The 21,990-nt window shown below is 43.8% G+C and overlaps 1 long non-coding RNA gene across 1 annotated transcript in view; it reads right to left on the bottom strand.

The window, feature by feature from the left end:
- Window positions 1-10,656: 10,656 nt before the first annotated feature.
- Window positions 10,657-21,990, bottom strand: part of LOC143773550 (uncharacterized) — a 351,613-nt gene continuing 340,279 nt past the window's right edge. The window contains exons 2-3 of the long non-coding RNA XR_013215226.1: window positions 13,560-13,698; window positions 10,657-12,556 (exon numbers count right to left, since the gene is read on the bottom strand). This is a non-coding gene — a long non-coding RNA (uncharacterized LOC143773550). The remainder of the gene's footprint in view (window positions 12,557-13,559; window positions 13,699-21,990) is intronic.

The following is a 21,990-nucleotide window of genomic DNA, read 5'->3' as shown; positions in this document are numbered from 1 at the left end:
GTCTCATCTCCTAAGTTTAAGCCTCGGTTCATCGGTCCGTATAAAATATTGGAGATTCTTAACCCTGTTTCCTTCCGTTTGGACCTCCCTGCATCCTTTTCTATTCATAACGTTTTTCATCGGTCGTTATTGCGCAGGTATGAGGCACCGGTTGTGCCTTCCGTTGAGCCTCCTGCTCCGGTGTTGGTTGAGGGTGAGTTGGAGTACGTTGTGGAAAAAATCCTAGACTCCCGTGTTTCCAGACGGAGACTCCAGTATCTGGTCAAGTGGAAGGGATATGGCCAGGAGGATAATTCTTGGGTCACTGCATCTGATGTTCATGCCTCTGATCTGGTTCGTGCCTTTCATAGGGCCCATCCTGATCGCCCTGGTGGTTCTGGTGAGGGTTCGGTGCCCCCTCCTTGAGGGGGGGGTACTGTTGTGAATTTGGATTCTGGGCTCCCCCGGTGGCTACTGGTGGAATTGAACTTGTGACATCATCTTCCCTGTTCACCTGTTCTGATTAGATCTGGGTGTCGCTATATAACCTGGCTTCTCTGTTAGATGCTTGCCGGTCAACAATGTTATCAGAAGCCTCTCTGTGCTTGTTCCTGCTCCCAGACATCTACTAGATAAGTTGGACATTCGTCCATGTTTTGTTTTTGTATTTTGGTTCCAGTTCACAGCTGCAGTTTCGTTACTGTGTCTGGAAAGCTCTTGTTGATCAGGAATTGCCACTCTGGTATTATGAGTTAATGCCAGAGTCCTAAAGTAATTTCTGGATGTGTTTTGTTAGGGTTTTCTACTGACCATGAAAGTATGCTTTCTGTCTTCTGCTATCTAGAAAGCGGACCTCAAATTTGCTAAAACTATTTTCCTGCTGCGTTTGTTGTTTCATCTCATATCACCGCCAATATATGTGGGGGGCTTCTGTCTCCTTTTTTTGGGCATTTCTCTAGAGGTGAGTCAGGTCTTATATTTCCCTCTGCTAGCATTATTTAGTTCTCCGGCCGGCGCTGGGCATATAGGGATAAAAAGTAGGACATGCTACCTGGCTACTTCTAGATGATGCGGTAGGTTTAGTTCATGGTCAGTATAGTTACATCTTCCAAGAGCTTGTTCCTATAGAGGCTTATGCTAGTTCTCTGGCCATGGAGATCATGACACACAGCCATCCAGACACCAAATGATGCCAGAAGACGGGCAGCGCTAAGTGTGCCTGGCCACGGGATAACATAACAGCGCAGGCTCCTGGACGGAATAAAACAACGCTGAGGAGCCGGTGCGCGGCGCCGGGGGGGTAGGAATGACGGCTGGGCTGCGTCACATTACGAAGGAAAGTCCCACCTCCGGGACGGTTTTACGGTATCAGTGGACACATTTTATAAGTGTTAAGTTCTGCGTGTGCAAGGAGCTAAACAAAAATAGCTACCTTTTCCTTGGGCAGCATTACTGCTGCACAAGGTGGCTCTTTCAGTAACAAACGCCTTGGGGGGGGGGGGACAGATTCCCTTACATTTCAGTTGTTGTGTCAGCGTGGCGGTCGCATGACACATTGCCGGCTACACAGCTGGGGATCAGCTGACGTTACTGAAACCCAATAACACTGGGTCGTATGTTTTGACTGTGCAGACGGCACGTCTGAGCCTCAACTGGCGGTGTTGGAGCCCAGGAATTTAAGTTCAGGTGGTAGAAAGATGAACACAACAGGAGACCTGGATAACGTATACAGTGACCTAATTATTCAATCAGGAGGAGGAGTGGCAAATTCCGGCGAGATCCAGGCCTTGTTCATTTTCAGGAAAGTAAGCCGGTCAACGTTATCGGAGGATAGTCGCATGCGACGGTCAGTTAGTACACCACCTGCAGCACTAAAGACACGTTCCGATAATACACTGGCCGCAGGGCAAGACAGCACCTCCAATGCATACTGGCTTAGCTCTGGCCATGTATCCAGCTTTGAGACCCAAAACTTGAAAGGGGAAGAGCCGTCTGGGAGTACAGCAAGAGGGCAAGACATGTAGTCTGTCACCATCTGACGGAACCGTTGCCTCCTGCTGACTGGAGCCGTCTGTGATGGTGTAGACTTTTGTGGCGGGCACAGAAAACTGTGCCACAGTTCGGCCATACTGGTCTTGCCTTGGGCAGAGGCACTGCTTCTGCTCCCTCTTTGTGCAGAGCCTCCACCACGGCCTGGACGCACTGAGCTGCTTTGGAATGCACTAGCAGCACTTCTCTCAGTTGGAATGGAGAAGATGATGGAATTGACCAGTGTGTCTTGGTACTCCCGCATTTTTCGCTCCCGGTTCAACGGTGTGATGAGGCTTTCTACGTTGTCCCGGTAGCGAGGATCGAGGAGGGTGAACACCCAATAATCAGACATGTTGAGAATGTGGGCGATGCGGCGGTCGTTTCTCAGGCACTGCAGCATGTAATCCACCATGTGCTGCAGACTGCCAACTGCCCAAGAAACGCTGTCCCCTGCTGGAGGCGTGATCTCTGCCCGCTCGTCATCACCCCACCCTCGCTGTACACACTGACTACTGGACAATTGTGTAACTCCCTCCTCTGGACGGATGTCTTCCTCCTCCATTGACTCCTCCTCATCCTCCTCACAAACGGTCCCCTGCCTACGCGTTTGTGAGGAACCACGTGGCGCTGACTGTCCAGAAGATGATGGAAATGGTGAATCCTCATCCTCCACCTCTTCCACAACATCATCCCTTAGCGCTTGCAGTGATTTTTCAAGCAGGCAGATAAGGGGGACAGTCATGCTGACTAGTGCATCATCTGCACTCGCCATCCGCGTGGAATAATCAAAGGGACGCAAAACCTGGCAGACGTCATTCATAGTGGCCCACTCTGTGGTTGTGAAGTCTGTACGGCGCTGACTGCGACTTTTTTGCGCCTGAAGCAGCTGGTACTCCATTACAGCTTGCTGCTGCTCACACAACCGCTCCAACATATGTAACGTGGAATTCCACCTGGTAGGTAGGTCACATATGATGCGATGTATGATGTGCGCAAGTGAGCACACTCTAGGCGGACCTTGTGCAGCAGTGCATCAAGATCCGGATAGTCCCTCAAAAAGCTCTGCACGACCAAATTGAGCACATGTGCCAGACATGGGATGTGAGTGAGGTTGCCGAGGCCCAGAGCTGCCACCAGATTTCGGCCATTATCACACACTACCATGCCTGGCTGGAGATTCGCTGGCACAAACCACACATCGCTCTCCTGCTTGATGGCATTCCAGAGCTCCTGCGCTGTGTGGCTACGATTCCCCAAGAAAATTAATTTCAAGACGGCCTGTTGACGTTTGGCCACGGCTGTGCTCATGTCGGTCGTAACAGGTACACGTTCATCACGGGTCCATGTGGAGGTGGACTGTGACGGCTCCTGCAGCGATGATTCTGAGGAACTGGTGTAAGAGGAGGAGTCAATGCGTACAGAATGGATTCCTGCAATCCTTGGAGTGGGCAGGACACGTCCTGCGCCACTCGCACGGTCTGTACCCGGCTCAACGACATTAACCCAATGGGCAGTGAGGGAAAGGTATCGCCCCTGTCCATGTTGACTGGTCCACGCATCGGTGGTGAGGTGGACCTTGCTACTGACGGCGTTCAGTAGCGCGTGTTTTATGTGTCCCTCCACATGCTTCTGCAGGGCAGGGACGGCTTGCCTGCTGAAGTAAAAGCGGCTGGGCACATTGTACTGTGGGACTGCCAATGACATCAAGTCACGGAAGCTGTCAGTCTCCACCAGCCTGAATGACAGCATTTCCAGTGACAGAAGTTTGGCAATGCCTGCAGTCAGAGCCTGTGCTCGTGGGTGGTTTGACGAGAAAGGCCGCCTTTTCTCCCATGCATGTACTACCGATGGCTGTAGACTGGGCTGGGAGTGTGTGGATGACTGGGAAAGTGGCGCTGCGGGTGGAATTACAGCGGGTCTCTGGACAACAGGGGCAGAGGTTCTTCCACGGCGATCCTGGGAGGACGCCGAACCAGCTGCGTGTGAGGTAGAGGAAGAGGCAACACGAGCTGAAGAGGTGGTAGCTGCCGCTGTTGGTTGGCCTACCTCTTCAGTGTGTTTTTCTAACTCCGCCGGGTGCCTGTTGCGCACATGTTTCCACATGTTGGAGGTATTGAGGTTGCTGACATTTTTCCCTCTTTTGACTTTTTGATGACACACGTTGCATCTGACATAGCAAATGTCATCTGCAACTGTGTCAAAAAAGGACCAGGCACTGCAAGTCTTGGGAGCGCCCTTTTTGGCTTTTGGAAGAGACATGCTCCTAACGGGTGCCAAAGCGGAGGCTGCAGGATCCGCAGTCTTCCCCCTCCCTCTCCCTCTTTGGGCCGTACGGGGAATCTCTTCCTCAGAGCTGCTCCCACCACCTTCCTGTCCCTCACGCCAAGATGGGTCGAGGACCTCATCATCTACACTACCCTCTGCCCCCAACTGCTCCTCCTGGGTAGTCTCAGCAGCAGAGCACGCACCAGTAAGTGGCACCTGAGTGTCATCATCAGCTGATGCGGCCTGCGATGTGGTGACCGGAGCCACTGGCCCACCCGCCTCTTCAGAGGAAGACAGAAAAAGCTGTTGGGCATCACTGCACCCTGCCTCTTCTTCCATTTCTCCAATGCTGCTTGGCTGGCCCCCTGTTTCCAAGCCAAGAGATTCAGAGAACAGAAGTAGAGACGGCTCCTGTCCTGGGCTCTCTGTCTGCCTGGGCAATTTGGCAGGTGGTGAAGAGACAGATGGCTGCTCTCCAGTGCTCTGTGTCTGAGAGGATGTGGCACTAATGGAAGTTGATGCATTAGCTGCCATCCATCCGACAACAGCTTCAATTTGTTCTTCACGCAGCAGCGGTGTACGGCGCTCGGACACAAAGCTTCGCATGAACGACTGTTGCCTGGTGAAAGTGGGTGCTGATGAGTCACCGGTGCCCGCAGCAGGCACAGAATCCCCACGTCCCCTCCCTGCTCCGCGCCCACGCCCACGCCCACGTGCCTTACTCACTGCCTTCTTCATCTTGGGTGACTGATAAAGATAAGCAGAAAAGTACTAACGGATTTGTGTGCTTATTCCTGAGCAACTCCTCCTAACAGGTATAAGAAGCACTAATTATCTAAAGTGTGGACTAGACTTTAATATGAGCTAATGTGGCCTACAGAAATGTAAAGTGGTGTAACTGGTGTGTTTGGTGAACTTTATTATTTATTTATTTTTTGGGGGCTGAACTGACAACAGATAGAGCTGCAGTCACACGGAGACCGTGCAGACAGACGTAAACGGCGCTACAAGGCCCAAAAACCCTCCTCTACTTTATCCTATGTAGTGTTTTTCCACAAATTAGCTGGAGACGGGTGGAAAGACACTAATAGGATTTTTTTGAATAAATTAGCAGCAGACTACACTATTTGGAAAAAAAAGAAAATTGATTTGGCGGTATGACGCAGTGAAAAACCCTGAGCTGGAGACAACCAGGCTATAGCTGCTCACAGATTACAGGGCGAGCTGCAGTCACACGGAGACCGTGCAGACAGCCGTAAACGGCGCTGCAAGGCCCAAAAACCCTCCTCTACTTTATCCTATGTAGTGTTTTTCCACAAATTAGCTGGAGACGGGTGGAAAGACACTAATAGGATTTTTTTAAATTAATTAGCAGCAGACTACACTACTTTGAAAAAAAAGAAAATTGATTTGGCAGTATGACGCAGTGAAAAACCCTGAGCTGGAGACAACCAGGCTATAGCTGCTCACAGATTACAGGGCGAGCTGCAGTCACACGGAGACCGTGCAGACAGCCGTAAACGGCGCTGCAAGGCCCAAAAACCCTCCTCTACTTTATCCTATGTAGTGTTTTTCCACAAATTAGCTGGAGACGGGTGGAAAGACACTAATAGGATTTTTTAAAATTAATTAGCAGCAGACTACACTACTTTGAAAAAAAAGAAAATTGATTTGGCGGTATGACGCAGTGAAAAACCCTGAGCTGGAGACAACCAGGCTACAGCTGCTCACAGATTACAGGGCGAGCTGCAGTCACACGGAGACCGTGCAGACGGCCGTAAACGGCGCTGCAAGGCCCAAAAACCCTCCTCTACTTTATCCTATGTAGTGTTTTTCCACAAATTAGCTGGAGACGGGTGGAAAGACACTAATAGGATTTTTTTGAATAAATTAGCAGCAGACTACACTACTTGGGAAAAAAAAAAAAAAAGGAACAGTATGAGGCAATGAACCACCCTCCCTGAACTGAATACAACCAACTATGGATGGCCTATGTGGCTGCACTCAGACTGGAGACTGGGCTGCACTCACACACACACACACACACACACAGACCCTGCAGATCGCTGTGAAAACAGCGCTACAAGGCAAAAGCAAGGTGAATAGTAGGTGAACACAGCGGTTGCTAAATTAGCCTTTGGAAAGCACAAAGAAGCAAATCGCTATCTCTAAACTGTCCCTCAGTCAGCAAACAGCGTCCTGTCACTAACTGAATTCACAGCAGAGTGATCGCAAAATGGCGCCAGCGACTTTTAAACTGCATCATGACATCATTACACCAGCCAATCACAGCCTTGCCAGTAGTTTCATGCCCTCCATGCTAAACAGGATGTGCCCACACTTGGAATCAATCTCATTGGCTGAATTTCTGCTTTTTGAATCTTAGAACTTCCGATTCCGGTATCCGATACGCGGCAAGTATCGGAATCCCGGTATCGGAATTCCGATACCGCAAGTATCGGCCGATACCCGATACTTGCGGTATCGGAATGCTCAACACTACTTGCAAGTAATGTCGGACTGACCAACTGGAGTCAGGTAATCCACTGGTGGGCCCACCCATCCAAACTTAAATACTATTGTCTATGCTATAGCAAAGAAAAAAAATCATGAATTTAAGCTCCATCCACAAGACCACTGACATTTTGACTGGCGTTTTAAAGTGTTTCCCCTGTGCCTGATATGATTTATCGTATTGTTCAGCCTCATACAGGCTTATCATCTCTCTGTAACCCTCTAACTCATTGTGCTTCAATGGTTAAGTTACAACAGGATGATGTCCACCCCTCTGGTATCTGAATAAACAGGAAGGATAATTTACGTGTAATAGGTGCTGAAATACGTGTGTGTGGCACTGTGCATAATATGTGTGTGGTATGTGTATAGTAGTGTATATATGTAAATATGTGCATGTGTTGATATGTATATGGTTTGGCCACTCCAATCCACTTACTTTATTACAAAATTACTAGATTTCATCTATAAGCATCTGCTTCAATATTGTGTAGCAGTATTTATGAGAAAGTATTTCAAATACTGTACCTTAGTTGAAATTTGTTTTCACATTTCATGTTAGCTTGTTGCTTTGCAAATGTGTTCCACACATGGTAATCATGTTCTCCTGGCATGGCTAATATCTCAGCTACTTGGTCAGCAACTGGAGATGGTGGATGAAGATATGAGAAGGAAAAGGAGGCAGTTTTAGCTTAAAGGGAATCTGTCACCCCAAAATTTGCCTATAAACTAAGGCCACCGGCATCAGGGGCTTATCTACAGCATTCTATAATGCTGTAGATAAGCCCCCGATGTAACCTGAAAGATAAGTGGAGCGGCCCCCAAATGCAGGTCAGCGGGGTACTCGGTACCGGGTCCCTCGGTCTCAGTTCTGGGGATGTCACGGTGGCCTGGTCTGGTCCGTGGCCCTGCTAAGGGGCACCCAATTAAAGGTGATGAAAGTTTGTCAAGTGTTCGTGACGCCACCTGTGGTATTCGGTCAGGGTGACCGACGCTGCTAGGGGTCCGCTGGGGTGATGGAATGGCAGCTAGATGGTATACCTTCCCACAGGTGAAGTATGTCCCCAGGGCTTCCCTGAGTGGGTAGATGGTGATGGTGTAGGTCGCAGTAAATGATGAGGACACAGGGTTGCAGTCTCTTTACCTCTTTACTGAAGGCTTCGGCATCCACAATCCAGAGCACTGCTAACAGGGCTGGCTGAGACCGGCCGGTCCAAAGGCACATCCAGAGTTCCCTTTGCATGTGGAAATCAGTAGCCTTCCTACTAGCGCCTGTGTGTTGTAGTACCTCCCTGCTGAGCACCACGGGATAGTCCTCACAACTGTCGTGTATGTTTCTGTTGTCTCTCTCCGTCCCCCAGATGATATGGATAGGACGCACCCGTATGACGGGGTAGGCCTGGAGTTATTTTATAGGGACCCTAGAGACGCCCCTCTCCCACAATTGCCTCCGTTGTCTTCATTAGGTGTAAGAGGTGAGACAGCCAACCTAGAGTTAACTGCCCTGCCGTAGTTCAAAGTAATGCGTAGAGCCTATTACTTCCTCGGTGTTCCGGCCGCCGGCTACGCGCCTCAGAAGGATGTTGCTGATCTTGGGGCATGACTCCTCCTGGTTCCATCTCCTTTGTGCTGTGATCTCGTTTCCCACTTCACCACAATATACTTCGCTTCGTGTCCTTTCTTAGGATGCCACCGCAATGAGGTGCAGGCACGGCTCCGTAACAATCTGTCTCGTGCTAGGCCACTGCCAGGATCCCACCCCTGACAGGGACCTCCCTGAGTCTTCCCAAGCAACTCTCTCTCTCCCTAGATGTTACCTGGGCAAAACCCAGTCAGCTTCTCTCTAACTTCCTATCCGACTCCCAGTTTTACCAGAGTGTGAGTAGTGGCCTAATACATAGAACCTTTTGCTCCCCCTGGTGGCCGGAGTGTGAAGTGTAGTGTGTGACTGGGATACCTGGTCAGGTGAACTCCTTTAGTGCCATCAGACGTACCATCACTCCCCTTAGCGGCAGAGCGATGTTACTGCAATGACCAGGACTCTGGGGCGCTGCATAAGAAAATAAGAAAAACAAGTTAGATTATACTCACCCAGGGGCAGTCCCGGTGCGGTCCGGTCCGGCGCCTCCCACCTTCATAAGATGACGTCCTCTTCTTTGCTTCTTGCTGCGGCTCCAGTGCAGTCGTACTTTATCTGCCCTGTTGAGTGCAGAGCAAAGTACTGAATTGCGCAGGCGCCGGGCCTCTCTGACCTTTCCCGGTGCCTGTGCAGTGCAGTTCTTTGCTCAGCCCTCAACAGGGCAGATAAAGTACGCCTGCGCTGGAGCCGCGGCAGGAAGCAAAGAAGAGGATGTCATCATATGAAGATGGGAGGCGCTGGACCCGGACCATGACACCCATCGGACCAGACCGCCCCTGGGTGAGTATAATCTAACTTGTTTTTCTCATCTTTCAGGTAACATCTGGGGCTTATCTACAGCATTACAGAATGCTGTAGATAAGCCCCTGATACCAGTGGCCTTAGCTTATAGGTGAATTTTGGGGTGACAGATTCCTTTTAATCCTATAGTTGCTCAATGAGGCCGCAAATGGCACTATCATCAAGCCTACGTAAGTAGCCAGAGAAATGTTGTTCTTTGTGCCACATGATTGTTCCCACTTTGATATTCTTCTTGAGAATGTGCATTCAGGAATAAACTTCAAAGAAACAAACACATGACAATGTATTTCTGCAGAGGAAAGCCTCATTGTTACCCTAATGTAGGTGGTGGTACATGTTACTCGTGGCCCTAATATTGTCATGGCATCTGAACACTGCTTGTGCATGTTTAAATGTTCCCTTATTTCTTTTGGGTTCTTTTCTATATTCATTTTATGTTGCTGAAGTATCCAATACCTATGATGTAATTAATACTGCTGCTACTCACTCTCCCCAGCTCCAGAGCTCCACTACAGCCAACCACTGAGGTCAGAGTTTCCTGCTGCAACCTATGTGGAGCCTCTGACCTTATGATGCAGTTTTGAGTTCACCACTGCTCCCAATTTAAATTGGCCAAGGAAGTTTTACCAAAGGCAGCTGATTATTTGTTGGCCTTGATATTGTAACTATTTAGCTCATGTATGTGGGTTGTGACCGAACAGCTGAAATTTCAATGTAGTGTGAGGAGTTGTTCTTTAATGTTCACTCTAGAAAGTTTCTTTTATTTATGCATAATTAGATTTTGGAATATAGGCTTTGGGGGCAGGGATATAATTCTCTTTTTTCTTTTTCAGGTTTCTTTCAACTAGGGCTTCTTTTGCGTACCCTCACTATGAATTTATGCTGGATACGTCATCTATTGCTGAAATTGCCAAGTCAGACTGTGATGTAATTTGGCACATGCTAAAGGAGAAGGAGATGCTTCATCCTAGGGCTGAAGATTGGCAGGACTGATGTGCACAATTATAAAATATGCTTTTTTAGAACCAGCTTGGCTTTCTAGATCAGCAACAACTTCCTGGATCACGTGGACTTCCAGACCCTCCAGTCATTTTGGCTGAGTAGGCCTTTGGACTTGAAGAGAACTTATTGCGACCTTTCCCCAGATTAGGTTTGGTTGTCCAGAGGCAAGTCTTCAACTATTGTGTCAACAGGGTCATTATTTAGAGTTCACACCTTCAGCATTATGTCCAACAGGGGAAGGGTCTTGTACTGATCACTCAAGATGAATTTTGATAATATCAATAGGGTCATTCAAGCCTGTGTGATTCCTCACAAGTTCACCAGGAAACATTATGCAATGTTTGATGGTCCTACATATGTTTTGACGCACATCTTGTGCTTGCCGATTTGCAGACCAAGTACAGTATAATAATAATAATCTTTATTTTTATATAGTGCTAACATATTCCGCAGTGCTTTACAGACATTATCATCGCTGTCCCCAATGGGGCTCACAATCTAAATTCCCTATCAGTATGTCTTTGGAATGTGGGAAGAAACCAGAGTGCCCGGAGAAAACCCACGCAAACACGGAGAGAACATACAAACACTTTGCAGATGTTGTCCTTGGTGGGATATATTTAACAATATAAAAAATATTTGTTATTGCACATATTTATTCTTTTTAGCACATTCCATGACCTACGACAATACAACAACATATAGTAAATGGGCATACATGGGCCTTGCAAGATATGTGCTCCATCAAAACGTGCACAGAACTGCAGCAAGAATGTACTGCCAGCTCATAACAGGTGCAGACAGGCTTTAAAATTACCTTAGCTAAATAATAAAAACACTATTTGATTGTGGGTTTTTCCCCTATTTTAAAATAACAACAAACCTATCTAATCTTGTAGTCATACACTGATATTCTTTAAATTATTATTTTTTTTGCTGTAATTTTCCAAGACAAAACCTTAGGGAAACGGCCGTATAACTTAGACAAGGATCACAATGCAATGCTCGGACTGACCGGCTTCTCTCCTGACTGGAGTGTGAGAGGATGTATTTATATGCAGCTGTCATACTGAGGATGGGAGAGCCGCCATTGAGTCCAAGCATTGCGCTGCGATCCTCAAATACAGTAATTCTAAATCTTTGTAAATGTTATCTTTACACAAATGTACTGTTTACCACCCTCAACAAGATCAAAACAAGACAATGCATTTTTTGACCATTTTGATATCCACACAAACAGTATTATAACATAAATGTTCATAAAAAATACAGAAAACACACACATACATTTTATTTTGCAAAACAAATGGTGAATCAGATAACAAAAAATTAACACTCTACTGTTCCGTGAACATTTGTGGAGGTGGTGGCACAACATGAACAGTAGCATTAGAATTGCCAGCCTGAAAAGTAGGCTGTGTAGAGGCAGGACAAGGATGAGGAGGGATATTTGAAGGTGGCCTGAAGTGTTGCCTATCTTGGGAATAGAAGGGAGGAGACTCGTATTCCATCTGCCTGTATTGCTGTATCTGTGAGCTAAATCTTTCAGATTTTTATACAGGTACAATGATCGTTATTGCATCCTCGAGTTACTAATTGCCCACAAAATAGGTTCACTAGGTTCATATGGCTGTGAGATACCAAGTGAAGGGTGTTCACACAGTACCAGATGGAATCAAATTGGAAAAATTACCAAAATAGTACCAGAAAAATAAAATCAAAAATAAAAATGTTTTTAAAAACACAAAGCCTTTTTTAGACTGGATAGACAAAACGCGTTGTGTTTTTAAATATATTTTTCTTTTACTTTATTCTTATGGAACTTTTTTGCTATTTTTTCTATTTTATTACATCTGCTATTGTGGGTATGCCCTTCACTTGGTATCTTTACCCTCATTCCGCACTGTCGAAACTCCCTTGGAGGAATTTCCACCAGCACAACCAATTTGATTTATTTCATCCAGTTTTAGGCATTGTGCCCAAATATGCATTCCTTTTTTTATTTTAATCTCTCTTTTTTAAACTTACTACCCTCAGAAAGCGCCATTTTCTCTCCTTTTTCCCTTAAGAGAATTCCACTATTAGTATATGGGTTCATATGGTGGAATGGATAACCCAATGATAATCAGGGGCGCCATCTGAGTTTGAAGTTTGCACTCCTGGGGTACATATGCCAGATGTGTGACCAAACCTGTTTAGATAACCATTCTCCTCTGAACCTGGGTTCAAATATTTGAATATCCGTACATCAACTCTGGCTCTTGTGTCTTGTGCTGAAGATGGTGCTTCTGTAGAACCTCTTCTTCATTGTGTCTTTGCCAATATCTGCTGGCGAAACGAGATTCAGAGGCTATGTCCAGATCCGAATTGGTGTTATTAGCGGACTTTACTAGCACATTCACACATACTATTTTAAATAAAAAACATATCTGAGATTCACATTCACAAATACTTTAGTTACATAGGCATTTCAAATTGTATTGAACATGGTTTTAATTTCCTACATACATTGCTACGGATGTTGTGACTACTGGCAAAAATTGCATCATTAAAGTGAACATTTGAATTAAATGAAAAATACTGTGACTTCTGTACCACCACGTATTGACACGTTCACTTTCATGCATGTGTTACTACTTCAGTCAGGTAAACCTGTCAACACCTTTAAAAAAAAACAAAAAACTATGTATAAAATAGGAAGTAGAAAAATCATCTGCTGGTAACAGTTATTGCAGAACATATGCAAAATATAGTCTGTAAAAATTACAAAAGCACATTTACAGAACCCACCACCACCAGTAATATAAATGATGGGATGGTAACCAAAAATCCAAATAAATTTCTACTAAATCTAAAATGTATGGAAATCTAAAAATTATTCTTTGCGATTTTAAAAATTATTATTTTTTTTTTTTAGATTTTAGAAGATAAATCTAAAAAAAACAGAAAAAACTACAAATAAATCATTGTCAACCTTGCGTACCTGGATATTGCACTGGCAAACTTTAATAAATGGCTTGTGAAAGGCGCAGATAAACAGCCTACGAGCAAAGTTTCTAAAGTACGCTATTCTTTCCTGCAAGAACTACTTGCTGTTTTTTTTTGTCAATTGCATCAGACATTATGGTCGGGGACACATCAAGAATAGTGGAAAAGTGATCACAACACAATAGGACACAATATTTTATCCAAAACGTGAAACTACATATATTGCAGAAAACCCCTAAACTGAACTGATAGTAGATAAAAATGTATATATCTACAGTATAATACACAAATCTCAACAAAAAAACTCAACATAATTTAGATTAAAGATTAAAAAACTTACAGTTGCAAGTCCACAGAATTCCGCAGAGACAAGAGTTGCTGATGATGCATATATGGCTTTTTGACGATGGCGCGCGGTCACTTTTGCTCTTATAAGTCAGCTCAAGCTGGATTTGTTCAAAAACAAAGTATCCGTACACCTTTAAGCGTAAGATTAAAAAAAAAGAAATAAATTAAAAACGAATTAATCATGTTGCCTCAAGCTGTTAAAATGAAAAGGTTGGACAATTATAATTCCGTAAAAATAATGGTTGAAAAAAAAAAAGGGACCTAAGGATGATAACAAGGGTAAAAATGAATAAATTTAACCCCTACTGCTCTTTCTCAGCCCTAGACTGAAGTCCTGGCCACGGGCCTCAATTTTGTTCCTGACCAGGACTTCAACCTTTTTCATACAATAGCACCGAAAACCAACTTCACATGAGGCAAAAAGGTAAGACAAACAACTTTATTAAATGACAATAATAAAATCAATCAACATCTGGGTGGCCTCCTAAAGCACAAGAATACGGGGGACAAACCAGCGGACACTCTATAGATAATACAGACAGTAATATATTGATAATTGATCATAACATTAGTGATCATGTGCAAATGAACGATGTCACATAATATCAAACCTAAAAAAATATATATATATAAATTAATGGTATAGTTACCAAGGAAGAGTGCTGCTGGATGCCCACCAACACCCGACGCGCGTTTCGCACAGAAATGCTTCGTCTGGGGGGTGGTTAGGCACTGGCCAGTGTTAGTATTTATGTGTAGATGGACCAATAGAAAGATGCCAGCTTTAGATTTAATAATGAAAGACTGCTGTGCTCGCATGCGCATAATAACCAAGATGGCATTAGTATAACACAGTACACTCACAATTTGAAGCAGAACACCTGTAATGGCGGGAATCCTTAGTGGCACATGTTTTTCAGAGGCAACGGCAACGGAACAACGCCGAGAGACAACAGGAAGCAATCACCGCCGCCCTCACATCCGGCGCGACGCCTCCTGCAACCACGGAACCAAACAAACATCCACACGGGTGCAACAGATAAAGTCCACCGCTAAAGCCATATCCGGCGCACAACCTCCTGAAACCATGGAACCAAACAAACATCCATGCGGGTGCAACAGGTAAAGTCCACCGCTGACGCCATATCCGGCGCACAACCTACCGTAACCCAGGCAACCATAGAAGCACACACCGGGACGGCAGAAATATACGGCACACATAAAAAATGAGATGCCGATATCACATCCAGGGTGTACACAGACCATAGTCATGGTAACAACCATATACCACCGAGCCATCATATTCGCCCAGGGTAAATGAACATAACCATACCCGATTACATTTTTGGCACCGGACCATCAGCACAGGTACCCGCCAGAAAAATATAAAAATCACAAAACACAAAAGACATAAAAAGTGTTGGTGAAGACAGTGCACGGTGAAGAAAAACAAGCTAGAAAAAAACCATGTTAGACAAATAACATAAAACATAAAGACTAATATGGATAGAAATGGAATATATAAAGTGCATAATGCAGGGCACATGAATACAGAAACTGTATATACATACAAAATGTGCCTCTAATATACAAATATAAATAATTAATACATAAAGTGCATAGTGCAGGGCACATAAATATCAAAACTGTATAAATATACAGAATGCGACCCTGATCTAACAGTGTAAACAATGATATAATATAATTTAATGTGAACAAAAAAACATGGAAAACCATGTGAATGTAACAAATTGTACATATGCACATGAGCACTGACAGAAGACAATATATAATAAAAACCATAAAACATAACACACAGCAGGTGTTCATCCAGTCAAATATATTAAGAAGATGACAAGGAGTGACCATATAGGCTGCAAAGCACGAAGACCATAAGGGAAGGCATCAATCCTAAAAACGACAAACAACAATTTAATTATTAAAAACACCTAAAACCAGTTAAAAAACCTAAAAAGAAGACTGCACAAAATAAATCAGCCATAACCATAGTGGAGATGTTATCCAGGGATGACATAAATAATACCTAAACTGGTAGAAATGAGGTGAAACTATTATGCTCATTAAGGCCCGCAGGGGTAATGGTGCCCAACTTAAAAATCCACCTAGCTTCCTTCTGGGCCAACAGCCTCTTCCAATTACCACCTCTGGCACCAATGAAAACTCGATCGATGCCTTTAACTGATAGTCCCTTGGGGTCACATCCATGGAAAGCCCTAAAGTGCCTAGGGATCGGTTTGAGTTTGGTGGTATCCACTTCAGTGCTCGCCCCCTCAATGTCAAGTACATGCTCACGTACCCTTCTACGGAGCTCCCGTGTGGTCATCCCAATGTAGATCAGACCACACGGGCAAGTGGCATGATAGACCACAGCTTTGGTGGTACAAGTAATGGCATGTGTAATACGATACTTCTTATCTCCCATAGAATTAGAAAAGTCTTCAGAGCTTTGAATGTTACAGCATGCCACACATTTGCCACAGCTAGTGCATCCCCATTTAGGTCCTTTAGAACCAAAAATGAAGCCAAAGCCAGACCCTTTATGATGGCTGTGGACTAATTGATCACGCAAATTATGTGACCGTCTGTATGTGATGGAGGGGCTAGGTCCAATAATCTTAGCAATGGTTTTATCCAATAGAAGTACGGACCAATGTTTGTTAATGGCCCTCCGAATGTCATCACTTCTAGAGTTAAAATCAAGGATACAACGTACCTGGTTGGTGTCCTTGTTCTTTTGCTGTTTATGTAAAAGGGCATTCCTCTGGCTATGATAGGCTCTCTGATAGGAGCGGCAAATAGTCTTCTTTCCATATCCACGATCCCTAAAACGCGTACATAAGTCCTGGGCCTGATGTTCAAAAAGTTCAAAGGGTCTGGCTTTGGCTTCATTTTTGGTTCTAAAGGACCTAAATGGGGATGCACTAGCTGTGGCAAATGTGTGGCATGCTGTAACATTCAAAGCTCTGAAGACTTTTCTAATTCTATGGGAGATAAGAAGTATCGTATTACACATGCCATTACTTGTACCACCAAAGCTGTGGTCTATCATGCCACTTGCCCGTGTGGTCTGATCTACATTGGGATGACCACACGGGAGCTCCGTAGAAGGGTACGTGAGCATGTACTTGACATTGAGGGGGCAAGCACTGAAGTGGATACCACCAAACTCAAACCGATCCCTAGGCACTTTAGGGCTTTCCATGGATGTGACCCCAAGGGACTATCAGTTAAAGGCATCGATCGAGTTTTCATTGGTGCCAGAGGTGGTAATTGGAAGAGGCTGTTGGCCCAGAAGGAAGCTAGGTGGATTTTTAAGTTGGGCACCATTACCCCTGCAGGCCTTAATGAGCATAATAGTTTCACCTCATTTCTACCAGTTTAGGTATTATTTATGTCATCCCTGGATAACATCTCCACTATGGTTATGGCTGATTTATTTTGTGCAGTCTTCTTTTTAGGTTTTTTAACTGGTTTTAGGTGTTTTTAATAATTAAATTGTTGTTTGTCGTTTTTAGGATTGATGCCTTCCCTTATGGTCTTCGTGCTTTGCAGCCTATATGGTCACTCCTTGTCATCTTCTTAATATATTTGACTGGATGAACACCTGCTGTGTGTTATGTTTTATGGTTTTTATTATATATTGTCTTCTGTCAGTGCTCATGTGCATATGTACAATTTGTTACATTCACATGGTTTTCCATGTTTTTTTGTTCACATTAAATTATATTATATCATTGTTTACACTGTTAGATTAGGGTCGCATTCTGTATGTTTATACAGTTTTGATATTTATGTGCCCTGCACTATGCACTTTATGTATTAATTATTTATATTTGTATATTAGAGGCACATTTTGTATGTATATACAGTTTCTGTATTCATGTGCCCTGCATTATGCACTTTATATATTCCATTTCTATCCATATTAGTCTTTATGTTTTATGTTATTTGTCTAACATGGTTTTTTTCTAGCTTGTTTTTCTTCACCGTGCACTGTCTTCACCAACACTTTTTATGTCTTTTGTGTTTTGTGATTTTTATATTTTTCTGGCGGGTACCTGTGCTGATGGTCCGGTGGCAAAAATGTAATCGGGTATGGTTATGTTCATTTACCCTGGGCGAATATGATGGCTCGGTGGTATATGGTTGTTACCATGACTACGGTCTGTGTACACCCTGGATGTGATATCGGCGTCTCATTTTTTATGTGTGCCGTATATTTCTGCCGTCCCGGTGTGTGCTTCTATGGTTGCCTGGGTTACGGTAGGTTGTGCGCCGGATATGGCGTCAGCGGTGGACTTTACCTGTTGCACCCGCATGGATGTTTGTTTGGTTCCATGGTTTCAGGAGGTTGTGCGCCGGATATGGCGTTAGCGGTGGACTTTATCTGTTGCACCCGTGTGGATGTTTGTTTGGTTCCGTGGTTGCAGGAGGCGCCGCGCCGGATGTGAGGTCGGCGGTGATTGCTTCCTGTTGTCTCTCGGCGTTGTTCCGTTGCCGTTGCCTCTGAAAAACATGTGCCACTAAGGATTCCCGCCATTACAGGTGTTCTGCTTCAAATTGTGAGTGTACTGTGTTATACTAATGCCATTTTGGTTATTATGCGCATGCGAGCACAGCAGTCTTTCATTATTAAATCTAAAGCTGGCATCTTTCTATTGGTCCATCTACACATAAATACTAACACTGGCCAGTGCCTAACCACCCCCCAGACGAAGCATTTCTGTGCGAAACGCGCGTCGGGTGTTGGTGGGCATCCAGCAGCGCTCTTCCTTGGTAACTATACCATTAATTTATATATATATATTTTTTTTTAGGTTTGATATTATGTGACATCGTTCATTTGCACATGATCACTAATGTTATGATCAATTATCAATATATTACTGTCTGTATTATCTATAGAGTGTCCGCTGGTTTGTCCCCCGTATTCTTGTGCTTTAGGAGGCCACCCAGATGTTGATTGATTTTATTATTGTCATTTAATAAAGTTGTTTGTCTTACCTTTTTGCCTCATGTGAAGTTGGTTTTCGGTGCTATATTATTGGTTGCTTCATGGCTATATGAAGTGGGTATTAATAGGTGTTGTGTCTTTTTCATACAATGCTGGATGAAGTTTGTTTTGTACAAGCACTGACTGTAAAAAACATTTCTTTCCCAGTGATACTGAAGATGTCGGTGATATTAGTGATATTGTGATTAACGGTAATGAATTTATCAATATATTATTTCAGGAACAAAATTATTTCATGATTTATAAAAGGAGAGCAATGACCATAAATTCTACATATTACTCATTAAAATATCGGGTTCCTGCATTAGACGCTTTTCAAACTGTGAGTGAGAGTGTAATATAATTTAATACAATTTAATACAACCTATAAAGGTGTAATTAATAATCCCACAGCTGATAGCACTATAGCCCTAAAAGCATCAGAACATAATCTCAACAAATATAGCAGATATGGAGATGACCTGAAACAATTCATCATGTCTGCTGCACAGTATTTATTGTCACACAATTTTGTCTAATGTAATGGAGAGTTTTTTGGACAGTTGGAAGGAGCTTCAATGGGATTGCATTTCTCACCATCTTTGGCTATCCTGTATGTGGCATATTGGAAGGAATTTTTAAATTAATCTGATGATAATCCTTTTCTGGTCTGACGTCGTTTGGTATGGCCGCTATGTCGATGACATCCTCACTATATGGGGGGAGGGGGACGACCATACCAAACTTCGTCAGATATCTAAATAATAATTATTTTAATCTGAAACGTACATTTTCTCATTCAATGTGTTTTTTAGATATTCGATTGGAAGGCAATATCCCTTTGAATGCTGTTCACACAGTAATGTATCCAAATCTCTTCAGTGGGAATACCACTTTATTTAACAGCTATTACCCTGAACACACAATTATAGCAATTCCTTACAATGAATTGTTACGTGCCTGATGCATATGTTCTGACATACATACATTTTCTAATGACTAAATACATAAGCCCATAGAGATGAGTATGTAAGCAGAGCACAACATAAAGCCCCACCACAGGCCGCCCCGAAGCACAAGAATCTCATTAACTGAAAACTACAAATACAGATTAAACAACAACCACAAGACAGATTTCATCACCGGGCAGTGTTGAGCGATACCGTCCGATACTTGAAAGTATCGGTATCGGAAAGTATCGGCCGATACCGGCAAAGTATCGGATCTAATCCGATACCAATACCCGATACCAATACAAGTCAATGGGACTCAAGTATCGGACGGTATCCCTGATGGTTCCCAGGGTCTGAAGGAGAGGAAACTCTCCTTCAGGCCCTGGGATCCATATTAATGTGTAAAATAAAGAATTAAAATAAAAAATATTGCTATACTCACCTCTCCGACGCAGCCTACACCTTACCGAGGAAACCGGCAGCCTTGTTTGCTTAAAATGCGCGCGTTTACTGCCTTCCGTGACGTCACGGCTTCTGATTGGTCGCGTGCCGCCCATGTGACCACGACGCGACCAATCACAACAAGCCGTGACGTAATTTTCAGGTCCTGAATGCCTAGAATTAGGCATTCAGGACCTGAAAATTACATCACGGCTTGTGATTGGTCGCGTCGCGTCACATGGGTGGCACGCGACCAATCAGAAGCCGTGACGTCACGGAAGGCAGTAAACGCGCGCATTTTAAGCAAACAAGGCTGCCGGTTTCCTCGGTAAGGTGTAGGCTGCGTCGGAGAGGTGAGTATAGCAATATTTTTTATTTTAATTCTTTATTTTACACATTATATCGATCCCAATACCGATTCCCGATACAACAAAAGTATCGGATCTCGGTATCGGAATTCCGATACCGCTAAGTATCGGCCGATACCCGATACTTACGGTATCGGAATGCTCAACACTATCACCGAGGTATAATTTTAGTCAGTATAACGGCGCCAACCTGACACTCTGTAGGTTACTGAGCACAATCCTGCTGACAGGTTCCCTTTAAGTCTTATATGCAGCTGCTTGTGCATGTAAAATCATGCCAAAAACATCCTGTTGTACAGTTTTTCTGGTAATGTTAATGAAAAATTAGGTTTGGATGCAACAGTTATTGAGTTAGCAGGGTGTAGGCAAATTTATCCAGGATGCATTTCAGCATTAGTTGGCATTGCCCTGTAACTGTATGTGCTCTCCATTTTGTGGCTGAGCTATTCTGGTTCCGAAATGCTGCCACTTCCACAGCTGAATATTTTGGAGGAAAGAAATTTCATGAAGTGACTGGTGATGTGGCATTCCATTACAGAACAGTGACCTCTTTAGAACAACTAATTATTTCAGAAATTTAGGGGCGTAATTTATACACCTGTGGGAATGGTACTGAATGAAAAAACCTTAATTCAATAATTAGGTGGTGTGTCCCAATACTTTTGTCCATATAATAAATATACCCATCGATTTGTTGACTGCACTTTATTATAATTGTATTTTTTAGATTTTTAATTGTATTATATTATACCATATTATACCATGCAGTTAGTGGTGGTCAAGGTATTCTGTACAGGCATATATATCTGTCTATATGTAAATATATCATTCTTCTTCTATCCATTCACATCTGTGCACACAATTTCTTAAAACCTCCCTGGATAACAGCAGAGAGGTAAGTGGAGCAAAAAATGGCAATATGTTCTTTGCCATAAGCATAATTGCATGTATGCTCCTGTCACTGTACGGGGAAGGTGGAAACATGCAATTTCCAGTTATAAATCAGTGAAGTTTTAATGATGTCCAGTAATGCCAAAGATGCAGTTTCCACACACCTCAGTAAAGCAGCCTTAAAGGGTTGCCAAGTGAGCAGAAATCCAGGTGGCAAAAAATACACATTTAGCAAGCACTTCTGTGATTTGTCTTGGCGGGGCCCCTATACAATAAAGCTTTATGCACATATTATACTATAAGATGAAGAAGTACAATGCACTCCAAATAAATGTGACTATTGTATGTTCATCATTTTTATCTTGACTGTATGTACTGTCAAAAATAAGTGAATATATCACAACTAATGTTCCCTTGCCCTATGATTTCAAGTTTTGGTGAAAAGGGGTTTAGGGCTTAATCAATATAGTGTTAAGCTTCTGTTAAGCTTCACATTGAAACTGCATGACCATAATGCCCTATTGTATCAGGTACTATCCAAAATGTAAAAGCTATCCAGGAAGACTCACACACTTGATTGCTTGGGTTGCTAAAAAATTCTATTTTCAATGAGTAAGGGAACACCTGTGACCACCTCTCCATTCAATTTCCTCCTACTGGGCTAGTGCAGTATGGAGGAACTGAGAGCTCAAAGCCTAGTTTCTAGTGACTAGTGGGGAAGTAGGATTGCTACAATAGATGGCATTAACATTCTAG

Source organism: Ranitomeya variabilis, chromosome 5 (assembly GCF_051348905.1).
Source record: "Ranitomeya variabilis isolate aRanVar5 chromosome 5, aRanVar5.hap1, whole genome shotgun sequence".
NCBI lineage: Eukaryota > Metazoa > Chordata > Amphibia > Anura > Dendrobatidae > Ranitomeya > Ranitomeya variabilis.
Note: the sequence above shows the minus strand (reverse complement) of the source record. Positions and strands in the feature narration are given on the sequence as shown.